Source organism: Delphinapterus leucas, chromosome 3 (genome assembly GCF_059928025.1).
Source record: "Delphinapterus leucas isolate spDelLeu-1000000601 "Yukka" chromosome 3, BTC_Dleu_Yukka2, whole genome shotgun sequence".
Classification (NCBI taxonomy): domain Eukaryota; kingdom Metazoa; phylum Chordata; class Mammalia; order Artiodactyla; family Monodontidae; genus Delphinapterus; species Delphinapterus leucas.
The window spans coordinates 640,510-667,129 of NC_143131.1; the positions used below are offsets into that span (position 1 = coordinate 640,510).

A 26,620-nucleotide genomic window follows, 5' to 3' on the forward strand; every position below is an offset into this window, starting at 1 on the left:
ATTTAACTTTAATGATATAATTAATTTTGTACATTAACATCACAAAATTACTTTTCTACGATCGAATTCCCTTACCTGATTTTCAGTTTCAAACAGAAGAAACCCGTAAGTTTCTTGAAGTTCTTCGTGAGTACAGTTACTTGCTTTTTTTTCTTGGTAAAGAGTTTTGTACCGTATAAGGGGAGAATAATCAAATGTTATAAACATGTTATTTTGCCTTGAAAATTAACTTTTAAAAATGCATCATCTGAATTCCTCCTGCTAAAAGACTAATGAAATTTATTATTTTTCTATTCCCTAGAATATATTATAATTACCTTTCAAGTGACTATTTCCAAGGATCTTTTATTTCAGCTGAAATGGGATAGCTAAAAAGAACTAGGCTTATATATCAAAAATAATGGGTCTCTTTCTTTAAAACTAAAATAAAACAGACACAGTGTGTACCAAGCACCTCACCTCATTTAAGAAAATGTCACTTTTCACCAGTCACTTGACTGTACTGAAAACCATGCTCAGATGCAGAGTCCAAGTAAGAAGTATGGAGAATTGAAACTGCCCTCTGGAAGAGAGAGTCTGAACTCAAGGACACTGTCTCAAAAACTGCAAAACACAAACAAAAATAATGCAACTGTTTAAGATAACCAAAGGATGGGGAAAAGTGGCACACTAAATATCACTGAATACTGATACAGGAAATATATCATCTATGATAATAGGAAATAATCATCTATTTCCTTCCTGTATAATTAAGACATTTACAATGTGTTTTGGCTACCATATCTGGACTATCTTAAAAGATCTCACATGTGAAAATAACCTAAATGGATTATAGCTGAGGGTGAATGACTTTTAATGCAAGAATAAATCCCTTTTGGTTTCAAGCTGGGCGCTGTAGCCACACTGGGTAAAAGCAGATGCAACTGTAGTGTCAAGTTGGTGGTCAGCAACTGCTTAGACCAATGCTTCTCATTCTTAAATTTTTTTAAACCTAAGCCACATTTTGATAAACTTACCCTTCCTGTCTTCTCACCAAATCCCCAAGGAAGTCTGTTAGGTTCCTTGGAAGGAGCCTACTACTGCACACTCAGCAAACACATTAGAAATCATGTTTCTTTGGGGCTTCCTCACCAGCCTGTACATGTCTATTAAAATTTACTTCTTATGGGCTGTATTATAAAATCATCATTTTACAAAAATAAAACTTTATTACTTTTCTTGAAAGTGCTTTCTTCAAACCATACCCATGTGTTATCCCAAAGATGCTGGTATACCCCTCCCATGAGAGGCATGCTTCCTAATTGAGAACTACTGACTCAATCCAGTAATTCTCTTGATTGAGCCCTTGTGTCTTTTGATTTTACCAGTCCTCACTTAGCAAGAACTGAGCCTAATGAGTTCTCATAACATTGAACTATTTGATTTGTTTACTCCTTTCTATTTACCTCCTCTCTATTCTCTTTAACAAGGTTGGGGGGGCGGATACACACTGATTATTTGTAAATAATAGAGAGAATAATTTATGTAAGACTGGAAGTTTGGGCCTTACAGTATAAATAAGTACATTAATCTGGCTTCCTACTTATACCAGGACTCTGCCAATTACACTAGAGTTCAAAAGTTAAAGAAAACATAAGCTTTTTAATTAAAATTAATTTATGAACAACAGATTAAAAAACCCTAGACTATTACAGAAATCAAAACAAACATTTCAGTAAAATTCATTTGGACTAAACTGTCCTAATGCTTCAATTCCCAAGGTAATTTAAAAATGATTTTGATAATAATACTTCATCGTATCAAAAATAAAAGATTATAAATAGCAAGGAAAGAAAGAAAAGAGGATGAAACACTTAAGAATATTCTGAAGTTGGCACATCTGATCTATATCGATTGCATCTGACTTTGATTTTTCCTCAGTTTCACCTTCTCTCTTTCAATATCGGTATACCAGTGCTGTGAAAAATATGGATATTCTAAAGAGATTCAAACAGCAAAACACCAGTGATAACAATTAAAAAATTATGGCTTTCTTTAGCTACTTCCTCAAAACAAACTGGGAAGCCTATGCACTTGCAAACTCCTTTTACAAATAATCTGTACAGCTAGCTCAAATGCAAATCAGGATTCCTTTAAAAATTATAATTTTGGAAACCTAGTATTTAAATTTTTTAAAAGGCAATATAATATTTAAAGAATCTAATTATACCATGAGGCTCAATATTTGTGAAAGATGTTGCTTACAAGTGAAAGAAATAAAAGTTGTCATCGCTTTGGAAATGACCAATCTATGATTATCAACTTCCCTAAATTCTGCAAGATGTTAATAGATTATAAGTTTCACAAGTACTGAATACTACATATATCCCCAATTTTGAGCGTCAACGCACAATAATAAACTGAAAACTGTGAGAAATAATGCAATTTAAAAGACCCCATCTAATACAATGTGGGGAGTACTGCTCCCAATAAAGCTAGGACTAATGGTAATGATTTAAAATAAACAAGGAGGAACAAGTAAGAAATGACTTATTTTGTACTTTTATACTGTAACTTCTAAAACCATTTATTTATGGTTAAAAATGCTTCCTTCTTATGTCAGCACTCTCCAAATAGCCATATGTTAGAAAAGTAATAATTTTACAGTTGGCAGAAGGAAAAGCATATCAAAAGAGAAGTTAATGGAAAACCACAGTAAACCCTGAATCTTTCATGACTTCATAATAAATGACCTCAATTATACTCTCAAGAAAGCACAAGTTTCCTGCTCTATAATTAAGGACATAATGAGAATTTTACTGATAAATCATTTGACGTTGTCTCTTCCCACACAATGCGCTTTCATTTAACCGCCTAAAACAAGCGTACAAAACGAGGAGCATTAAATAAATGGATAGTTTCATTTTTTGCTGAGCAATGCACATGCTCTAGTTTAACATTCAAGATGATCAGAATATTAAGAGAAAGAAGAGGGGGCTATTCCACAAAGAAATCTAAAGCAACATCTAAGAAGGTAACTTGAAAAGTACCTGTCTGTAAAGCATAAAGAGTGTCCCTTACGGTTTAAGTGATCAACAAAGAGCACATGGAAAAAACTGAAGTTGAATCAAAATGGCTCTGAAAACTGAGTTAATATTCTTTCCTGTAGCACCTGGCTTTGGGCACGTTTCTCTGCCATTTGTGGATTGGATCTTAAAAGTTAGGTCAAGCTTGGGTTTCCCTGGTGGCACAGTGGTTGAGAGTCCGCCTGCCGACGCAGGGGACACGGGTTCGTGTCCCGGTCCGGGAAGATCCCACATGCCGCGGAGCGGCTGGGCCCGTGAGCCATGGCCGCTGAGCCTGTGCGTCCGGAGCCTGTGCTCCGCAATGGGAGAGGCCACAACAGTGAGAGGCCTGCGTACTGCAAAAAAAAAAAAAAAAAAAAAAAAAGTTAGGTCAAGCTTGACACAACAAGTTGGATTCTGCTCAAAGCGCCCTGCATCAATCTCCCCCATCTCAAAATCCATGACAGGGATACTGAGTGTCTGATTTCGGGACACTTTTTTCTCTCTTTATAACTTCTAATAAGAGAGATAAAAAAATTATAAACCAGTTTCTGATGCTATACCACAGGTATCTATTTTCCATTCTATAAGCATCTGGTCTGAAAGCAAATAATGAGATGAACAAACGTCAACAACTTAGGTGTCACAGTAATCTAACAGAATCTAGCCACTTCTCCATCTCCCCCAGACTTACATGACCACAACTCCTGTTTGTGAATTAAGCAATAGCACTTATCAAAGACAGAAACACTAAGAACCCAACAATATGTGCCATTAAAGGCCCTTATTAGTAGAAGGCAACCTACACCTTTTAATACTCTCCATGCCTATATACTTTATCTCCTCTAAGTAGGTCATTTGACAGTTGTTGAAGGAACAGCCCATTCTTTAATCACCTAATCCTAAAATGTACTACCCTTACCTTTAAGATATCAAAGGACTGCCAGTTTAAGATATATACAGCTTTTTTAGAACACAATTTGGCAGAAAGTAACAAAAACTTAAATGGGCATACCAAATAACCATTCCATTTCTGGGAATCTATTCCTCAGAAATATTAGCATAAGTGCAGGGGTTATATGTCCAAGGGTGTTCCATGCACCAACACCTATAACAGCAAAAACACTGGAGACAACCTAAATTGCCATCAATAGGGAAACACCTTGCAATTACTAAATAAAAACAAAGTAAATCTGTATATACTGACGTACAAAGATATCTATTGTATACTACTGAGTGAATAATATGTATTATCTGTCATTTTGGTAAAAAAAAAAACCATAAAAAATTATGTGTTTGGAAGTATACAGAAAAAGATGTAGAAAAGATGGGAAATCCAACCGTTAACAGTATATACACCAATGGTGAGTGGGGAGTGGACAAAAAGGAGAACTTATACTTTTGCCTTATATATATCACTACAATTTAGATTTTTCTTACGTAAGCATGTATTACTTCTACTATTTAAAATATCTCAATTTAAAATCAAGTAAAATAAATCATAATTTCAAAGAAATACAAATAGAGGAGTGTGACAATTTCTCTTGAACACACACACCTTTTCTGATGCAATTTGCAAACTTAATCACCTATCAATTTTGGACTAATAATTATAAGAAATCTGTAGCTACTGGAAGTTAGAATTTTTAAAAAAGTCCTTTCATTTTACATGATCTAAATTAAAATCTAAAAAACTGTACTGTGCAACTTTGGATTCATTAGTAATAGCTTATAGCATTTAGTTTAATACCCACTCTTCTCTGATATGAACCTTGTCTCGGTCTTCTCTCACAGGGAATGGAGCTGGGAGGGTGGTCTTAATTCATTTGCACCAAGTATACCCCTGGACTTCTTGACATAGTCCTGTTCTCTGCTAATGTCATAAATGCTAAAATGAAAAAAGAAAAAATTAAATCATAAAGTGAATAGTTCTATTTCAGGCATATCTACTATATAAATAAATGTTTACTGAGCATCTAGTTTGCATTAGGTACAATTTTGTAATGTTTCCCTTCTTTGTCAAGTCTCCAGAGCTAAAGGCTAAATTTGCTGTATAAGAAGTAGTAACACACATAAATTGAAGTGGTTTTCCCCCAATTCTTTAATTTCTAAAGAAAATTTTCTTCGCAGAGATAAACAGGAATCAATTTTGCCTCATTGAAAAAAACCTTTCAAAATGCACAGATTATAGAACCACACCCATGTTCTACTGGCTGGAAATAATAAAATCAAATAGAACACAAATAAAACCTCTCCCCACCCCTAAATAAGTAATATTTGATTCACCCTTCATTAAACAAAACTATTAGTGATGACTATTATGTGCCTAGTACTATGCTATACCCTGCATTTTATCAAGACAAACGAGAAAAAGTCTCTATGATGAAAGTGTCCCGGTGGCCTGGAGATCTTAGAATGCGCTCACAAAATACTCCTAGAGTGAGTGTGTGACCTTTGGAAAGCAAGGGCTGTATCTCCTGGTGACAGTGGTCTCAAAGAGGAAAGCAGAGCTGGAAGTAAAGACCCTCCCAAACCAGATTACACTTGCAACTTAGAAAAGGAGTAGCAACAAAGGCACCATATTTTTAAAAACAATCCTCAGCTTCAGGAGCAGAGGAGGGAACCCTTAAGCCTGAAAACTGCTCTGTTGCATCCGTACACTGGGCTCAAACACATCTTCAGAGCTAGAATAAGATGAAGGCAGGGAGAGGGCATCTTTTCCTTTGTCCTCGGTGAGAAAGCTTTCCCAGAATTCTCTCTGCAGGCACCCCATTCTCAACTCATTGGCCAGAACTGAGTCACACGTTTATTCCTAAAACAATCACTAACCAAAGAGAGTGGAATTACCATAATGAGCTTAGAGTAACTAAGAGTCACACAGCCCCCCACTCTCACCCGCCCAAGCTGCTCCTGAAGCATGGGATCACCCCAAAAGCTAGACAAAATTGTGGTTTGGGGAAGGGAAGAAAAAGGGAGGTGATTACTGGGAAGGCAGTCAACAACATTATCACACTAAGGTCTCAACAAGTTAGTGGTAGGTCTGCACTAGAATCCTGGTCTCCTGAATCCCAATTTAATTCTCCCCTCTTGACATAATGAACGATATAATCAATATTGCTACTTTTTCTAAAGAATCTTAAATATATTCACACAGTTCTACCTCAAATCCTTTTTGAAAAAAGGTGTACTATTATAAAACTATACATGCTATTTTTTGTAAAGTATACTGAATTTCTCAAATAATGAACTGCTTGCAGTTCCTCATGTGTATCGTGTTTCCACCTCTGCATTTGCTATTTCTATTGCCCTGAAAATGTATACACTAGTGCCCTTTTTTGGCTTATCATTTGAATACTTACTTAGATTTCAGGTATCAGTACCTCTCTGAAACCTTTCATGACATATCCCATCTCAATGACACTGGCTGTTGGTATCACTGGCTACCCACTGTATCATGTTCCAGATTCTCCCACATATCTATAGTACTGATTTCGTTATAGATTTTTCTTCCTGCCACTGGATTAGATGAAAAACTTTCTTGACTGGACCTTTATTTTCTAAATACTTTCTCACTCTTTTTGTCTAATTGTTGTGGCTATTCTATTTTTTAGGAGAGTTCTTCAGCTTTATTATCTAATCCTTTCTTGCTTCCTGAATAATTTCTCTCCCTTTTTTAAAAAAAGAATCTCTTCTTTTACGTAAGTTGTATTTTCTCTTTTCTTTTTAAAGATACCACAGTTTACAGATACTTCTATTTCTATTCCACCCATATTCCTGCCCTGAGAAGTACTTGGTACCTCTAAATCCTGAGCCTTTTCCAGATTCTGTGGAGGGAATCGGCTTGCTTCTCTTGTTGGCTTACCTCTCTTCAGCCTTCAGCATTCTCTAATCCACTAAATCATTTAGTAATTGACCACCTTCTTTTGTAGTTTCCCAAATACTGATTTCATTTATCTTCTCCTTTCTCACTCTCTTGATCTTTGTGGATTTATATCTTTACTCTGTTACTATAATCTTAGTGGAATTTCCAGAGGAGTGTACAACTGGAGGTGTCACAGACATAACTGAAGTGTCTACTTAATGTAAGTCTTAATTTCTTCAATCAAAAAATGTGCAATATACCACCTACCATGGTAGCTACTATCACCATTATTTTTATTTTAACTTTTATAATTATGAAGACCTCATTTTATTTACTTATGTATTTATCACAGAACTAATTACATATCAAATCTTCAACAAATATTAATTTTAAAAGAATTAATTTTTAGTGTGTATTAACGCAATAACCATTTACTCAAATACATGAAAAGAACAGTCAAAGTAGATCTTCAACGATTTCTTTCAGAGTATTTATCATGGTTTATAATTACATAATCATAATTATTTCACTAATGTCTATTTACCTAATAAACCAAGCCTTATGAGGACAGGAATCATGTCTGTTTTGTCTACTTGTGATTACCCAGCATCAGCCCAATGCCTGGCACGCAGTGAATGTTCAGTAAATATGTATTTGATAATTAAATGAAAGAATAATACTTATGCAATTTAATCTGTTCCAAAACTCAGAAAAAGAGCTTCCCGATTTTTTTTATAAAGCAGTCAAATGCTAACACCAAAATCTGACAAAGAAAATACTAAGAAAGGAAACTATAGATCTCACGAATATTGATACTAAAATCCTAAAATATATGTATTGGCAAAGGGAATCCATCAGGACACTAATATAATAACAGAAGTCAATTAAGGTACATTTTAGGAATGTATGAATTGGTTCAATAAATAGGAAATCCATAAATTTAACTAACCACATTAACAGGTCAAAGTTATCATGAGGGGCTGCTGGAACATGGGATGAGGGAGGAGAGCCACATGTCAGACTGTCCAAAGGAAGTTACTATATACTTCTTTCCAAACAGATGACTTAGATAAGTTTTTGTTGCTGCACAGTATTTTTTTCATTTATGTAGTATTATTTTGGCCATACTTAATCTACAAAACAAATTGATGCTTCCAAATAAAAGAAAGCTGTTCATTTAATGTAACACAGAAAAAATCCTACCATAAGTTGTTTAGGGGAAAGAAAAGCTGATAACAAAGGAGAAGTATGTATATATATACACAAAGTCTTAAGAACATATACTATGATTTAAACAATGGTCATCATCTGTATAATGCTTATCTGATGTTTTTCTTGTTTATTTGATTATGCGCCCACCACTAGATTATTAGCTTCATGAATACAGGAATTTATCCTTTTCCATGCTGTACCCCAGTGCCCAGAACAGTGCCTGGTACACAGTAAGGTTTCAATAAACATTTCATGTATTGAATGAATCAATCCATATTCCAAATCACTTCACTTCTCTACTTAAACCCTTCGCGGCTTCTCGTTGCCCCCAGAATACAACACACACTCCCTGCCATGGCCCTGTGAAATCTGACCCCTGCTTGCTTCCTCCACCTCACCTGATCCTCCCTCCTCTGGCTTACTACTACGGTCCAGCTACCCTGGTCTTTCCATTCAAGCTCTTTGCTCTTTTCAGGCCTTTGCACTTGCTGTTATTTCTGACTGAAACGCTCGCTCTCCTGTTTTGCCCTTGGCTTAGCTCCCTCTCTTCTTTGAGTGAAATCTCAAGTTATTCCCTCAGATAAACCTCCTCTGATCACCCCACCTAAAGTAGGTATTTTCTTTAAATCACTCATTACAACATACAGCTATTTTGTCAATTTACTTTTGGGTGTGTGTGTGTGTCCATCTTCCCCAGCAGAATGTAAGGTCCACAGAGGCAGATACTCTTTGTCTTGCTCACAAAGACCTTCAGTACCCAGCAGAGCTCCTAGCACCACAGTACTCAACGCTCTACCAAGTTATCTTTGGGTAGGTCAAGTACAGGTAATTCCTGTTTCATTCTTTTTACAGCTTTACGTATTATCTGAAATTTTACGTAAGCATAAATATAATCTGGGGAACTAAAGCTATTTTCATTTTGGAAAAAAAGATCTTCCATGGCCCTAAGTAGTAGCAAGTTCGTTTTTAAAATGAACACAAAGTAAGTGAATGGAAATAGCATTTCCCATAAGCCAAAACAGTAAGAGACCCATAAGATAAAGCTTCTCTATTAAAAAATAGAAAATACTACAGAATGAGAAATGTATGATTTTTATAACAATTTTTAAGTTCTTAAAAATTTTTAAACTTTAAACATTTCTTAAATTAAAAAAAGTCTACCATGTACAAAAGTTTAAATGTTTTCTAATGTCAAGATAATCACCCACAGAAAGAATAAAAACCAAGATACCCTTGCTATTATTTGAAGTGCAAAAGTCCATTTGGAATCACTGCTTTACAATTCAAAAGATTTCCTAAAATACTGTAAGTCTACACACACAGAAGAGTTGTAAAGAGTGATGCCATCTCTCTGGCAGTTCGGCAAGGGTTTCTCCACTCCACGCTCGCAGAATCCCATGAGTCAGGAGGCAGAGGCGCTCCGTAAACCCTTAAGTACATACAACCGTTTGTTCACCACCTACCTCGGCGGCCCCACCAAAGCTTCACTCCCCAAAGCCCCCTGAAGGTGGGACACCTAGTCCGTCCCTTCTCCCAGTCTCCTCGTCACCCAGTTGTCTGGCAGGCAGCTCACCGGCCAGGTGGGAGGCCCCAGACGCAGGTGTCTCCAGGAGCCCCTGGCTGGGTGGGGGTTAGGGCCGGCCCCTCCTCCTCACCTCATGGCGTGTGGCGGAGGGGGCTGTCCCTCTGCCCAGCTGGCCCCTCCGGCCCCCTCCTGCCAGCGAAAGCCAGTGTGGCGGGGGCGGCGCGGGTTGTGCCTTTAAAAGTCAACGAGGGCGGGTGGCGAACCGCGAGCCGCGCACACGCGCACAGCCAGGCTACCTGGCCGTGCGCCGGGTCGGGGAGCCGCAGTCTGGTCCGAGGGCTGGACAAGCAGAGTGTCCTCAGTTCCCTGTTTCTGACGTCTCCCAATACTCTTAGGTGGACAGTTTTATTGTTATTTTACAACGATCGCTCCAAGCTTCAATTCCCTCGAAGGTCTTGCCTGCAGGTTATTCAGTAACCATTCTGGATTGCAAATCCTAGACCTAAACCGAAATCCATGTCTTTTCACCACAGTGACCCCAAGTTATTCTAACTCACCGCTGCTATAAAGCTTTCCCATTATTGTCTAGTAAACTCGCTGATTATAGTTTCATGGGGCTTTGCTCTGTAATTTACAAAAATAAAAGGTCTACTGAATATGGTTTTGGATACTCCATATATGCCCAGGAGATGCTGATACCAGCACCCAGGGTTGGGATGGGGTGCTTGTCCCTCCCACTAAGCCACACAGCCCTAACAAAACTCATGAAAAATAAAGTTGGAGCGTGTGTGTGCGTGTGTGCGTGTGTGTGTGTGTGTGTGTGTGTGTGTGTGTGTGTGGTGTTTGGCCTGATCTAAGGACGTCTTTCCTTTTGGCTTATGTTTTAACCAAGTAATCTAAGACATCCATATGCATTTCCTGGACCGTATCTGCACTTGCTAGCGGAAAACTAATCAGGAGCTCCTAGAGAATCATTGCCGCTATGGTATTGTACAAATAGAAAACATACAGGAAGACCTTAACTCACAAAGGAAATTACTTAAATTCATAAAGAATCACGTAGATTAATTACTATTGAAAATAGCAAAATCACTTTGCATATTTAACATATGCAATGGGAGAGCAACTGCCTTCTTTTTAAAAACTTTAAAAAATTATTTCCATTGCTAGGGGGAAAATTGGCTGCGGGTGGTAGTGGTGTGATGAATTGGGAGATTGGGATTGACATGTATACACTAATATGTATAAAATGGATAACTAATAAGAACCTGCTATATAAAAATATAAAGAAAATTCAAAAGTAAAAAAAAAATTATTTCCATTGCTAAAAATCCCTTTGTACTATGATTGTTTCATTTAACTGTGGCTTACTTTTAGACTTAATATTCAATTTTTGAAGACTGTTTGAACATTTTCAAAATCCATTTCTACTATAAAAAAGATTTCTATATATCAGACAGATGCTTATAATCTTATATCATATTTTGTTTTCTTTCTTGCTATGCTGTGTAAAAAGTCAACAGATTCTTTGGAGAACATACTTTCCATATTCAAGATTATGCACTTTTTATTAGAATCACTTCGAAGTTGATATGGTGCCATTTTCAGACATCTGTATAAAGGAACCGGCCTTTGCTCTGGCTCATCAAACCACGTTTACTAATTTGTGCTTCAGCATTAAACTATCAGCCTGCAATGAATGGCTGCATTAAACTCATTACTGTATTTATACACTACAAAGATACTGTTAAGTAGTTTTGTCCTTCTTCCAAGAAAATCCTAAGACTAAATTTCTCTCAGGGTCAATTACATTTTAAGACCTGCTTTAGATTATTTTGATTATCACATATAACAAAAGGGAAAGTGACATCTAATCCATACCATAACAATGATTTTTTTTTAATCACCACCACCCCTAGATATATCCCATCACAAATGCCCTGGGCAGAGAATAGGCCTATTTACTAAAGGTGGCTCATAGAGAAGTGGAGGATAACCACAGGGTGAAGCAGGTGCTTCAACTGGTCAAAACAGGCCTCAGGAGTTGGGGTCTTGAATAGTTAATGAGGAAGCAGGTGTACCCAAAGGTTCTAAACAGGGTCTATTTCACCGTACCAAGGAGGGCAGAGTCTTTAACACAGAATATTACCAAGGGATTTAGTTATCCAATTAAGTGTTACTCAATTCTTAAGAGAAAACAGAAAGTATGCCCCAGACACTTCTTAGAAAATTCATAAATAAAAAGAGAGGCCAAATTTAAAAACAAAAGGCCGATTGAGTTAAACAATAAAAACCAAAAGCTAGTTCTTTTTTTTTTAAAAAAGATTTTTTTTAATGTGGACCATTTCTTTAAAAAACTCTTTACTGAATTTGTTACAATATTGCTTCTGTTTTATGGTTTTTGTCGCCCCCTACCCCCGCCAGCCATGAGGCATGTGGGATCTTAGCTCCCCCACCAGGGGTTGAACCCACACCCCCTGCATTGGAAGGTGAAGCCCTAACCACTGGACCGCCAGGGAAGTCCCCAAACTGGTTCTTTTGGAATAAGTAACCTTTAGCAAATATAATCAATAAAGAGAAAAAATTAAATATCAACAAAAGGAGGCTAACCACAAATACAGGGGAAAATTTCTAAAATAATAAATTATCACACACTATACCAATAAATTTGAAAATTATAAAAATATAATTTACTAACATTGGTCTAAGTGGAAGAAACATCTGAATAGACCAATTACGATGAAAAAACTGAAAGAGTAGTTGCAGTCCTACTCCTCTCAAAAGACCAGTTCCAGAGTTTTATTGTCAAGGTTCACTTTTCACTTATCAGATTATCAAAAATCCACGAGTTTGGCAATGCAGTCTGTTGGGGAAACTGTGGGAAACAAAGGAAAAGAAAAGCAAAAGACCAGGAGAAAATATTTACTATGAAGGTTATAAAAGATTTATTTATACATTAAGACAAACAGATCAACAGAACATAAAAATGGAAATTCACAGTTTAGGAATTATGAATAAGTCAATAAACACATTTCAAAACACCTCCAATTTACAGACTTAAAAAAGCCAAATAAACCCAAGCAAGATAAATATAGATACAGTGAAACAGCAGAAAGCTAAAAACAAAGGGAAAAATATTAAAGCAGCCAGAGACAAGGAACTGAAAGACTGACAGGTGACTTTTCAATAGCAATAATGGAAACCAAAAGACAGAGGAATGAGATCTTCAAATTGCTACAAGAAAATAACTGCCAACCTAAACTGCCATATTCAGCAAAAACATCTCCCTTAAGTGATGGTGAAACAAAGACACTTTCAGGTAAACACAAACTAAGAGAGTTCATCTATTCTAAAGGATAGACTTTAAGCAGAAGGAAAATGGCCCTAGGTGGATGGTCTAAAAGATAAAACAATCAATGAACAATAGAGAAAGTAGCAAAAATGTGGGAAATATAAAAAAGGACTGACGGCAAAACACAATAACAATTCTAAACAGGTCTCCTTCTGTCTTGTAAGAATATTAAAAAAAAATTAAACTACATAATAATAACATGTTAAGTCATGAGGGGCTGAATAAAATTAAACTACTAAGGTTCTTGTATTATCTAAGAGGAAGGTAAAGATGTTGGTTATTTTTATTATTTTTTAATTTTTTTTTTTGCGGTACATGGGCCTCTCACCACCGCGGCCTCTACTGTTGCGGAGCACAGGCCCCGGACGCGCAGGCCCAGCGGCCATGGCCCACGGGCCCAGCCGCTCTGCGGCACGTGGGATCCTCCCGGACCGGCGCACGAACCTGTGTCCCCTGCAGCAGCAGGCGGACCCCCAACCCCTGCGCCACCAGGGAAGCCCTACTGGTTACTTTTAGATTTTGAAAAGTCAAGGATGCATGATATTTCTAGGATAACTATAAAAAGAGAAAAAAGTATAAAACTTCTGAAATAATATATGGGGAAAATGAAATGATATAAGATATTAAATAGCTATTTTTAAAAAATAACAAAAAAGGAGAAAAAAGAAATCTAAAACAGCCACTTATTCACATGTTTACAGATAACTTTGGGGTTATGTGCTGGTTCCCTGGGAGAGTAGCCCTCCCACTCTCACAGGGTAAAACAAACTGGAGTATTTTGTGAAGGTGGAAAACTTTATACTGCTATTTAAACTTTTTGATATACTTGAAATTTACTAGAAAATAAAGTACTTATCAAAACAACCATGTCATACCATGCCAGAAATACAGACATCAAACTCTGTTATAGAGGCCAAGCCCTACCCAGATCCAGTTCGCCCACAGTGGGGATGCTAATCACCCTTGTAGGAGTCCACATACTACAAGAGGCACCATGGGAAGATTATATTGGGAGCCACTATGTCTTGGGTGCTGTGGATGACCTGGATGTAGATGAAACAGTGGGATTTCTGAATTCTAGTTTTCCACATTCAACCACCAAAAAACTGTTACAACTAAAAAATGAATTCAGTAAAGCTGCAGGATACAAAAAAAAAAAAGAAAAATCAATGCACAAACATCATTTGTGATTCTATACACTGATAATGAACCATCAGAAAAAGAATTTTTAAAAAATCCCACTTACAATTGCATCCAAAAAGATAACTAGGAGTAAATTTAACCAAGGACGTGAAGGACCAGCACACTGAAAACTGGAAGACACTGATAGAGGACACTGAACAGACGAAAATAAATGGAGGGGCTTCCCTGGTGGGGCAGTGGTTGAGAGTCCGCCTGCCGATGCAGGGGACGTGGGTTTGTGGCCCGGTCCGGGAAGAACCCACATGCCGCGGTGCGGCTGGGCCCTTGAGCCATGGCCGCTGAGCCTGTGCTTCCGGAGCCTGTGCTCTGCAATGGCAGAGGCCACAACAGTGAGAGGCCCGCATACCGCAAAAAACCAAAACAAAACAAGGGCTTCCCTGGTGGCGCAGTGGTTGAGAGTCAGCCTGCCGAAGCAGGGGACACGGCTTCGTGTCCCGGTCTGGGAGGATCACACATGCCGCGGAGCGGCTGGGCCCGTGAGCCATGGTCGCTGAACCTGTGCTTCTGGAGCCTGTGCTCTGCAACGGGAGAGACCACAACGATGAGAGGCCCGTGTACCACAAAAAAAAAAAAAAAAATACTGTGAAAATATGCATTCTATGGTGGGAATTCCCTGGCCATCCAGGGGTTGGGACTCTGTGCTTCCACTGCAGGGGGTGCGGGTTCGATCCCGGGTTGGGGAACTAAGATCACGCATCCTGCATGTTACATGGTGTGACCCAAATTTTTGTTTAATTTTTAAAAAATATGCAGTCTAGCAAAATTAATGTACACATTCAATGCAATCCTTCCCAAAAGTCCAATGACACTTTCCATAGAAACAGAACAAATAATCTTAAGCTGTGTGTGGAACCACAAAGGACCCAGAAGAGCCAAAGCGACTCTGAGGAAGGAGAACGGGCTGGAGGCGTCTCCCTCCCTGATTTCACACTACATTACGAAGCTACAGTCCCCAAAAAGTGTGGAATTGGCAAAACACAGGCACACAGACCAGAGGAACAGAGCAGAGAGCCCAGGAATCAACCTACAGGTATGTGGTCAGTTAATTCACAAGAAAGGAGCCAAGAACATACACCAGGGAAGGGACAGTCCCCTCAGTAAACGGTGCTGGGAAAATCAGATGCCACACGCCAAAGAACAACACTGCACTCTGTCTACAGCACACACAAGAGGGGACAAAAACCCAGTTTTCCAGATCAAGCCCTTCCTCTCCTGGGTCCTCTGAAGACAGACACCCTCAGCGGTCAGCCACGCACAGGAACCTTCTGCCCACTTTTCCTCACCTTCTCCCTCAGTGGCATCACCTCCCAGCAGGTCATGAGGAGACCAGGCTCCTGTCAGCATGAACTGGACCCCACAGTGTCCCAAAGCTGAAGGCCCAGCGGGTCCTGAGAAGACCCGGCTCCTGTTAGTGTGGACTCGACCCCGGCTTGTCCCGAAGCCTGGACATCAGCGTGGACTCAGCCCAACGTGTTCCAGAAACCAAAGCCCCAGCAGGTCCTGAGGAGACAGGGCTCCTCTCAGCATGAACATGAACAGCATGATCTGAACAGACATCCCACCAAAAAAGATATACAGACAGTAAAAGTCATACAGAAACAAGCTCAAGGGCTTCTCTGGTGGTGCAGTGGTTGAGAGTCCACCTGCTGATGCGGGGGGCACGGGTTGGTCCCCCGGTCCGGGATGATCCCACATGCTGCGGAGCAGCTGGTTCCGTAAGCCATGGCCGCTGAGCTTGCGTGTCCAGAGCCTGTGTTCCGCGATGGGAGATGCCACGACAGTGAGAGGACCGCGTACTGCAAAAAAAAAAAAACAGAAAAAGAAACAAGCTCAACATCATATACCATTAGGGAATTACAAATTAAAATCATGAACTATCACAGCACACATATTAGGACTGCTAAGCTCCAAAAATATGACAATACCAATTGCTAGAGGGTAAGGAAAAAAAGGAACTCTCCCTCATAGCTGGGGGGATGCATGTGCAGCCACTTTGTAAGACAATTTGGCAGATTTTCCAAAGCTAAACAAGTCTCATGTTGGCATCCAACAATCATACTTCCAGTATTTAGGCAACTGCTTTGAAAATCTATGTTCAAATGCAAACAAGGATGCAATTATGAAGAGCAGCACTTCCATAATGGCTAAAAACTTGAAGAAATCAGGATATCCTTCAAAAGATGAATGCATAAGCAAATTGGGGTACATCCATGTCAACGCGAGTAAAATATGTCACCCCAAAATATGTCTCTCTGGCATAAGGATTATTGGTCTGCTTTAAAAAAAACAAAACAAAACAGGGCTTCCCTAATGGCTGAGTGGTTAAGAGTCCACCTGCCGATTCAGGGGACACAGGTTCAAGCCCTGGTCCGGGAAGATCCCACATGCCGCAATTCAACTAAGCCTGTGAGCCACAACTACTGAAGCCCACACATCTAGAGCCTCTGCTCCGTGACAAGAAAAGCCACCACAATGAGAAGTCCGCACACCGCAATGAAGAGTAGCCCCTGCTCGCCACAACCAGAGAAAAGCCTGCACGCGGCAACGAAGACCCAATGCAGCCAAAAATAATAATTTTTTAAAAAAATCTCAGAAAACTGAGATTGCCGTTTTATGAAGGACAGTTACAACAGGGAAATCTCCAATTATAAGGGTATGTCCCTCTTTGCACCAAAAATAAAAGGATAATTAAATATTAAGTAACTCTTTTCAAAGGGGAAGTCCTGACTTAAATGTGCAAACAGTCATACCCTTGTTTACTGTGCTTTGCGTGATAAGCTGCCATAACTGGCCTTCCCCACTTCCCCAGCATCTTTCTTCTGTTTTTAGCTGAAGACAGTATTTAAGGGGATGGTTTTGGTCATTTCAGGGCCTGACTCAGTTTCCCGTGGTATCCCCCCTGTATTCAGAAGGTATACATGTTATTAAACTTCGGCTTTTCTCCTGGTAATCTGTCTTTTATTACAGGGGCGGGGGCGGCCTCAACCAAGAACCTAGAAAAGTAGAGGGAAAGTTGTTCTTCCTCCCGTACACGTGCAGTGGAATACTACTCAGCAGAAGAGAATGCACCACCAACCTATGGAAAGACATGGATAAATCTTCAGTATACACTGCTAAGTGAAAGACTCCAGTCTGCAGAGGCTGCACACAGCATGACCCCATTGACGACATTCCGGGAAAGGCAAAGCTACGTAGATGATAAGCAGATCATGGGGTGGGGGTTTGAAGTAGTCCATGTGATACTCTAGGGTGGATGCCTGTCACTATGCATTTGTCTAAGCCCACAGATGTGCATAGCCCAAGGGGCCAATCATAATCTATTCAAATTTAGTTATTTAGGATGTAGGAATGTTGGAGGATGGAATACATAATGTCACAGAATCTAATTGTATTAGAAATATATGGAAACAACTCACTGTACGGGATGGGATAAAAGGTGCTGACCTAAGTCACCTTTGGAAATGAATGGGATCTGTAGACTAAAGGCAAAATGGACCGTATATAAACAGTGGGCTTTATTCTAGGAAGTTCTTTCCAGGGTGTAGTAGCTAACAATTCTGAAACCTCTGCACATGTAACCTGGAAAGGAGCAATGCACAGATAAATGGCAGATGGTGGGAGCCAGGGAGCCAGCCACAGCCTTGCTGTGGGAGTGGGAAGTTACAGATAAGCAAGGGGAGAGCCTCTGCCCTCGTAATCCTGGATATAGGCTTCCTGGGAGGATGTTGACTGGCCGGGGAAAACACACAGATCTTCATGCTGGGAAGACCCTGCAGACATAGGAATTTCCCACCCCATCTTTCCACCCATACCTGCTGGAAACATTCAGCCCTCCATAATCAGTCAACATCTCCCCCCCCGGGCAGATAAAGGAGCATGAGGGTCTTGCTTACCCTAAGCTGTCCCAGAATCCAGGCCCTGAGTGTGGAGCCAGGTTGGGGGTTCCTGGGCCTCTGAATCCAGGCCCTGGGTGTGGAGCCAGGTTGGGGGTTCCTGGGCCTCTGACCAGCAGGTGAGAAGAGGGAGGAAGACTGGTCCTGAGGACAGAGGTTCCCTCAAGTCTGTGAGCCCAAGAGCCCCGATGGGGTTCATTCCGGGTGCGGATATGGGCGGAGCCTGCAGTGGTTCTCTTCCACCTGGGCCCTTTGATGAAGCCATGGCAGCACTGGGCCCTGACGTCTCCTGGCAGTGCCTCAAACTCTGACACAGCGGTTTTACAAAGGAACAGGAGAATGCAGCTGAGCCCCTGACGGCCACTCCTTTGTGGCTCTGAGTTGCTTCCACCAGGACCGCAGTCACCTGCACATAGTCTGCTGTGACCTACCTGCCCCCACTGGCCTTTCCTCTCCCTCCCTGTGATGATGCCCGTGACGTTTCCAGCCTGGACCCCTCTCCCAGGCCAGACGCCTCTGTCCAGCCACTGCACCCTCATCTCACCTTGGGGGCTAACAGGCCCCTCAGAGGACTGGGCCCACAGCTCCCCACACCCAGGAGCAGCCCCACCTTCCCAGGCTGCCGATCCCAGGCACCGGGTGTAACCAAGCAGGACCCTACTGGGCCTTCCCAGGACAGACCCCTCCCCCACATGCTCTGCTGTAGCTCCTCTCTGAAGTGCCTGGATAACAGTACCTGATGCACGCTTCCTGAGTTGTTTTACAGATGCTAAAACCACCACCAAGTGGAAGAAATTAACTACTTGATGATCATGAACAGGTAGCCCCGCAGCTTCTGGCGCCTAAGAATTTATAATGTTAACCGCCTGTTACCTCACCATCAACCAGAGAATTGTGCACCAGCTGATCACATACCCTGCGACGCCCCTCCTTCACCTGGCCTTTAATATTGCTTTACTGAAATCCTTCAGGGAGCTTGGGGTTTTAGAGCACAAGCCACCTGGCCTCCTTGTATTGGCACTTTTACAATTAAAGCTGCACTTTCCTTCACCACACCCGGTGTCAGTAGACTGGCTTTACTGCACTCGGGCAAGCCGACCCATGTTTTGTTCAGTAACACTGGGGCCTCCCAGGCTCCCACCCTCCTTTTGCCCCAGTGGCTGTCATCTGCTCCTCCAGTCTTGTTGCAGCAAAAGTAGAAATGAAGTTTTCCTTCCCCTGAGAACAAGGAAAACAAAGGGAACAGCGAACAGGCTAGAGAAGAAACATAACCTGGCCTGAAAGTGTTCATCACTCCTTGTTTTACTTTGTCACTCATCTGTAATAATTAGATTTGTACTTTTCAAAGCTAACCTCACTCCTTGACACTTTGTAATTTACATTTAGCACCCATCACCCCTGACTCTGTGTGAGTTACATCCCCTGCCTCTCACTCCCTAACCTTATTATATCCAGCACTTACATTCTATTCGACCCTCATAACAAATCACCCCCTATAGTTTTTGCATTTCAGAAACGAGGTCACCACCGATAAACCAGAGGCAAATGTATGCAATTACCAGACTGCTGGACCCCAACTACCAGGCAGCCTGATGCCAGCTATGACTGTTTTGAAATAATGCAAAGGAAAGGAAGAATGCAAGACCTTCACTACTTTTATCCTCATCCTATACGCCGGACTGCGAGAGCCCCACGCATAAAATTTTCCCTGATTCTCAAGGAGGGGGGGTGCCCAGTTCTTGAGGTGCTAGCCAGCTGTGTCTTTCCTTCTGCCTGGCAGAAACATAAAGCCATCTCTCTCTTCCTCCAAAATCCCTGTCTCCGTGTTTCTGTTTGGCCTCGGTGCACAGGGAAGCTGAGATTTCGACAACAGTCTGTGGCCAGTTCCCACACTAATTCCGCTCTACGCCCACAGCCCTGGCCCAAGCCCCATCTGGTGCCTGGTTCCTCCATCAGGCCTGACAAAGCTGCCTGCCCGCACGGTGCGTCTCACATCCCACCCCAACCTGGTCTTTCTGAAGCATAAACGAGACTGACCCTCTCCCGCCTGTAATCCCCCAAATGTTTCCCCACTTTCGCTAGGGTATCTGCCGGGAGAGACATCTGCCAAGGCCCTGAGAGTCCCCGGCATCCCCACTAGGCTGCTGGCTCCTGAGTTCCCTGACAATGAGCACCTCAGCAGGCCGGGCGACACGGCAGGAAACCCCAGAACTGCTCACCTCAGGACTGGGCCGGCACTGCCACGGCCTGATCAGAGACAGCAGAGAAGGGTTCCCCAGCTGGGACACAAACTCTGCACGAGTGGCCTCTCCTTGAGCCATTACATCAACTCGTGTGACTTGAGGGAAGGAAGGACTGAAGCACACTTGGTTCCTAAGGAGGATGGTATAGGCTCAGTCACGTCCCTCCAAATTCACATGCTGAATCCCTAACCCCCAGGACCCCAGGATGTGGCTGTATTTGGAGATGGGATTTTTAAAGAGGTGATCAAGGTAAAAATGAGGTCACTAGGGTGGATCCTAATCCAATAGCATTGATGTCCTACAAGAAGAGGTAAGGACACAGATAGGCACAGGGGGAGACCACGTGAGGACCTGGGGAGAAGATGGCTGTCTAAGCACCAAGGACAGAGGCCTCAGGAGAAGCCAGCGTGCACACACCTTGATCTCCGACAGCATCCAGGACTGGGAGATAGGTCTGTTACCCAAGCTGCCCTGTCTGTGCTATTTGTTACGGCGGTCCTGAGCAGACTCACCCGCAGGGTTAACTCAGGGCTCAGACTGGACACAGCCCGCTCTCCATCCCCCTGTACGTGGGTTACAGGAACCCCAGGAACTGAGGAGGGGGTCCCTGAGGGGAGGCACAAGATAGAAGATGCTAGGCATTAACATGGCTGCATTCATGTTAAACGTGCCTGAAGTCCAAGCACACGAGATGGTTTTGTCCTGTATGTACATCGGCACCTTCAGTCTGAACTGCAGATCTTGGGCTTCACCAGCTCCACTGAGAGCATTAGCTTCACCTGCTGTGGACCGTCTCCTATAGGATTTCCAGAACCACAAAGCACTGAAGCTTCACAGGACCCAGTGTCTGTGCGCTACCGTCCAGGTGACCGTCACAACAGGGCCGTGCGGCTGGCCATCAGAACCCATTTCCCTTTTTCCTGTTCACAGCTACCCTGCACCTCCCAGCCTTCCCACCCCTTCCAGCTGGGGCGTAGTGTCTCCTGTTACCAAGGGAAACAGGTGAAGTTGGTGAGGGACTTGGCCAGCCTGCATCCTACAACAGAGGGCATGAAGCCCAGCTGGTCACTGCACCCTGCTGGTTGGAGACCTCACCTGGAAGCAGGGAGGAGAAACAAGGGGGCCAGAGCCTGGGACCTGACACTCACCTGCCCTGGACTCTCACAAGAAGGGGACACACACATCTTGAGCTCCAGCCCAGTTTGGGGAGACACTTTGTTCCAGCAACAAACTTTACCTTAAAAGCCAAGGTGCTTTACAAACCCCTCCCCAGCTGTCACAGAAAGTCAGGCTTCATCTCATCACACTTTTCTCAAACCCCAGCTCACGCTGAGACCACCTCTCAGGTGACGGTGCTTCAGAGAAGCCCCTTTAAAAGGTCCCTGGAGTTCAGCTCTCCCAGCCCTGCCTTCAGTTTAAGGGAGAAGTTTCCTTGACAACCAAGCTTCACAATCTCCCAAACTCTTCTCCTTCAAACGTTCCTATTCTAGGCTGGATGAGCCTAAAGAGACAGTGCTGTCATCACGTGCCAGAAAACGATTCCAAGCCCGTAGTTATTGGTCACATGATGCTATTGATGATGAAATCCCAGGAGAGCCAGCTTTCCAATATAACCATTTCTGGACTCGGCACTGGGTCCCTTTCCACGGACAGGGTGGAGTGGCTGTTTCCACGTGCCCCGTGGTAGAAGAGCTCACCTAATGCAGCCAGGACTCCATCCTTTCCAGGTGATTCCAGGGTCCTCACTCTGCCCAGACCACACCCACATGGCTGCTGTCTGTGCCAGTCTATACGAGACCTTGGCAATCTCCTAAAATGAGGGTTATTTTATACACAGGCAATGGGTTGAATGCTGGCCCCGAAAGATGTGCACCCCTCAGAACACGTGAACAGGACCATATCTGGGAAAAGGGTCTTTCTATATGTAGTTAAAGAGCTCGAAGTGAGGTCATCCTGGGTTAGGGTGGTCCTCAATCCAACTGAGAAAGTCCTTATGAGAGACAAAAGAGGAGAAACACAGACACAGAGGAGAAGCCACGTGAAGACAGAGGCAGAGACGGGAGGGATGCAGCCGCAAGCCTGGGAATGCCTGGAGCCCCCAAAAGCTGGAAAAGGCAGGAAGAACCCTATCCTGGAGCCTTTGGAGAGACTTCTGTCCTGCAACACCTTGATCTCAGATGTCTGGTCTCCAGGACTGGGGGAGGATGAATTCCTGTTGTTTTGAACCACCCAGCTTGTGGTCATTTGTTACAGAAGCCACAGAATGGTCACACAGACCCTGCTCTGTAGGATCCTGGAGTGCGGGCCTTATTAAAGGCCCACAGAGGCTGGGTTACAGAACCCTTACGGTCAGCATTGGGACTCAGAAATACTAAAGCAGTGGCTGGACAACAGAACGTTGAAGGGTCAGTCAGAAGCCCATCCCTAAGGGTGCCGGCTGCACACGGCCTCCCCAGGTTTTTACGCCTGTACCTGTTGGGGATAAGTATTTCCATCCTGATTCAGGACTTCTGATGTCACCCTTCACGTTGCTAATCAAAAACCCACTAGTTATACAGATGAAAACCCTATCAGGGCACTTGCTCCAGTGGTAAACAATTCTGAAGTTGGTCAGAGGCGGGGAATCGACTCCCATGCAGCCAGCAGCTCCCCCGCAAGGAGTGTCCTCATTGCAAGGCTGGGGGACGGTGCCGAGGCGTCTGTGAGTAAACGTGAGCTGAGCCCCAGGCCAGCTGCTGCTGAACTGTTCCCACCCTTCCCAGGTAAAACACCTGAATGTGTGCAAGGACTTGAAAGCCTAGAGGAAAGGGCTTGGAGTCACACCAGCCACAGCACGCAGGCCGACTTGGTGCCTGCAGGCCAGCCAGGATGGTCCTGGCCCTGGGCACTCTTCTGGAAGCTTTCCATTTCCCTGCCTGAGATACCCCTCCTCTCCCGGCCCCCACTGCGTTTTTCCTTCCTCACCTCTGCCCAGGGAGAAATTCCAGCAGAAGGTATGGGTGACACATCCTGTCCTTTAGCAGGTGGCAGCCCAGCAACTCCTGCAGAAAGTCCAGCAGAGCCCCACTCACACCGGGCCACCAACAGAGCCGTGGCCCCTCACTCCCTCCCAGCAGCCCAGCCCCGAGACTGCTGACGGGGCAGAGAACATGGCGTCAGGCCCAGCTGCAGGGGCTCTTGCTGCCTGGAGCGGTGTTTATATTGACCTCAACGCAGGCACACCTGGGGAGAGCTGGCCGGCAGGGTCAGGCTGCCCAGGTCAGCCAATCCTCGCCCCTCAGGGTCTCACAGTTGCATTCTAGCCAAATTCTAGCTCTCACATTCCTGCCCCAGTGCACCTGGGGTCGGGGGCAGCAGACCCAGGCTCTGTTCTGGCAGAAGCTCCCTTTCTGTGAACAGGGCTTCCCCCACTCCCATTATCCTCACTGGAGACTCAGGAGGCCACAGCATCGGGACACCTCCAGCACCAGGACCCCACCCTAGGGAATCTCTCAAGAGTAGGGACCAGGCCTGCAGGTGGAGGGGAGGAGGGAGCCGGCCTCTTCAGGATCCCCGGGGCTAGGAAGCCTCCTACGCAGGAGGGCCTTGGACTCAGATTAACTGCCACCCAGGGTCTCCCACCCCTCCCCTGGTAGGGGGGCCCTTCAGATTCCAGGGCCCCAAGATCCTCCCCACCGACTTCTGACCCCAACTGCAGGGTAGGGGATCCCCTCCGCGGCTTCTTTTTTCTTGCTCCCAGAATTCCCTGAAGCTGTTATACTCAGGGCGGGATCAGGGCTGCTCCCTGCAGGGCCAGACCCTGATGTCCGGCCAGACCCCAGCCGGCAAGAAAAAGGAAGCCCCGTCTCCGCGGCTGAAAACACCAGTGTGGGACGTTTGCCGTCCACTTCACCTGGCGGGGAAACGGGCACACTGAAGTGGAGAGTGATGGGGTGCAGCTGGGAAATGCGGGTGCTCGGAGCCTGGAGAGGAGAGTTCCTGAGGGGGTGAGGTCACAGGGTGCAGGAGGGGGCCGGGAGATGGGCAGGGGGACGGGCAGTGCGTGTCCGGCGCTGGAGCACGTGCATCCTCGCTTGGGCCAGCCCCCTGCCCTGAAGGCTGCGTCTAGTAACACAAGGGACCCTGGAAGGGGGTTTGCTGTGTGGCCGGTTCACTAAAGCTCGGTGTCTGTGGGCACATGGGCCCAGCTGCAGTCCCGGTGAACACACTGTTCTCTCCAGGGAAATGAGGTGGACACTCAGTTCCCGGTCTGTGGATGGTCTAGTCCTCTGGGTGTCTTGTCTCTTCTTGGGGGTCACTGGGGCTTTAACCTCACTCCGTGGAGTACAGGAGGAGAGGGATGCACACGCCCCGGGGCTCACTGTGCCTGGGCTCCTGGGGAGGACCTCTCTGGCCCACATGTTCACAGGCCTCAGGCACCCCTGCTCGACATTCCCCTCCAGAGACTCGGCAAGAGGACCTGCCCTGTGAAACGGGGCGCCTGGCTCGGGGGGCTTGTGGGTCCCTTCTCAGATGGCCACACTCAGGTCTCGGGGTGGGTGCGGTGGCCTGTGACCACTCGCCAAGTCACCACGCTGCTGCGGCTCCTTTCTGGGGCCTGAGATGCCCCGGGGTGGCTGGGGGAGCGGGGCAGGTTGCTGTGATGGGGAAGTGTGGGACGGGGGTCCTGGGCCCTGGGTCCCTCACCGAGGAGGAGAGGGGGTCATGCCCAGAGGGGGGGAGGCCGGTGACGGTCCTGGGTGTCAGCAAGCACAGCGCCGCGCCCCGCAGGCCGGGTGTGGGATTCCTGTGGCCCCGGCACAGGACACCAGACGGGGGGCGGGGTTGGGACAGGGGACGCTTCCCCTCAGGCCTGGAGCCCGAGGTCAAGGTGCTGGGGGCCCGCTCCTCCGCGCCTTCTGGGGTCAGTCAGTCCCAGGCCACTCCCAGTCCCGTCTCTGTCTCTGCCATGACATCGCCTTCTCCCCCATGTGTCAGGGTCCAAATGCCCCCCATGAGGACGCCCGCACACCGGTCAGTGACCTCAGCTCACCCCGGGCAGCTCTGTGGTGGCCCATCGGCACACAAAGTCCCATACTGAGGTCCCGGGAAGTCCGTCTTCCGGGGCCTCTTGAGGTGACAATCCTCGTGGTCGACACAGCTCGTGGGGGCTTGTGGGTCGCCCAGGCCGGAATCCAGGAGCCTCATGGAGGACGGGGTGTCCTGAATCAGGGAGGACGGACGGAAGCGCAGAGGGGGGAGGGAGGCCGAGGGGCGGTCAGCCCTGCCCTCCAAGGACGGGGGGAGTCTCTAGAGGGCCAGGCCAGAGCTGGCGGGGGGACGCGGTGCTCAGAGGCGGGCGGCCTGGGCTGCAACGTCAGGGTCGCTTAGGGCAACCATAACCCAGTTCCAGCCCTAATGCTGACCCTTCAAAGCACCAACACCAAGCCACATCTAATCAAGTCACACAAATACAGCATGAGAAAGAAAAGTACACCAGTATACCTTACAAATATGAACACAAGAATCCTCCACAAAATTAGAACAACATGGAGCCAACAGAACATTAAATGCATGATGCCATAAGCAAGTATCTCTACACTGGAAATGTCAGGTTGTTCAACATATTAAACCTAAGCAATGTACTGAAGAACTATAAAGAAGTGAAGTCAAAGCACATGATCCTATCAATTACTGCAGGAAAAGCTATAATCAAAATCCAGTGCTATTTCATGATACAAGCACTCAAGAAAAGAGGAATAAAAGGAAGTTTGTTCAATATGAAAAAGAGTAGTATACAAAGCCACAGCAAACACCATGCTCAATGTTAAAAACTGAAAGATTTACTCCTGAAATCAGGAACAAGGCCAGGAAGGTGGCCTCCACCGCTGATAATAGTGTACTGGAAGTTCTACCCAGGGTTTTGAGGGAAGAAACCAAAGCCATCCATATGTGAATGGAAAAATTAAAACTGTATGCATTCACAGAACACAGATCACACCATCTTATATATAAAACTTCCTATAACAACAACAAATTATTTGACTAATCACTAATTCAGCAAACTTATAGAAAAAATATCAATTCACAAAAATCTATCTTATACATAAATACTAGCGATAAATAATCTGAAAAAGAACTTATGAAAACAATTCCATTTTAAATAATGTCAACATTAATATTTACGAACATATTTAATCAAGATACAAGACTTGCTTTTCTGTATGTAAAGCTGTCTGTACGTTTGAAATTACTAGAAAGTCAAGTACTTTGCAAAACACCATGTCAAAACCATGCCAGAAAGGCA

The 26,620-nt window shown here is 44.3% G+C and overlaps 1 long non-coding RNA gene across 1 annotated transcript; it reads right to left on the bottom strand.

The window, feature by feature from the left end:
* Nucleotides 1-459: 459 nt before the first annotated feature.
* Nucleotides 460-5,579, bottom strand: LOC149749482 (uncharacterized). Its single transcript, XR_016392569.1, has 2 exons — nucleotides 4,799-5,579; nucleotides 460-3,400 (listed from the first exon to the last, which is right to left on the bottom strand). It is a non-coding gene; the product is annotated as an uncharacterized LOC149749482 (long non-coding RNA).
* Nucleotides 5,580-26,620: the final 21,041 nt, after the last annotated feature.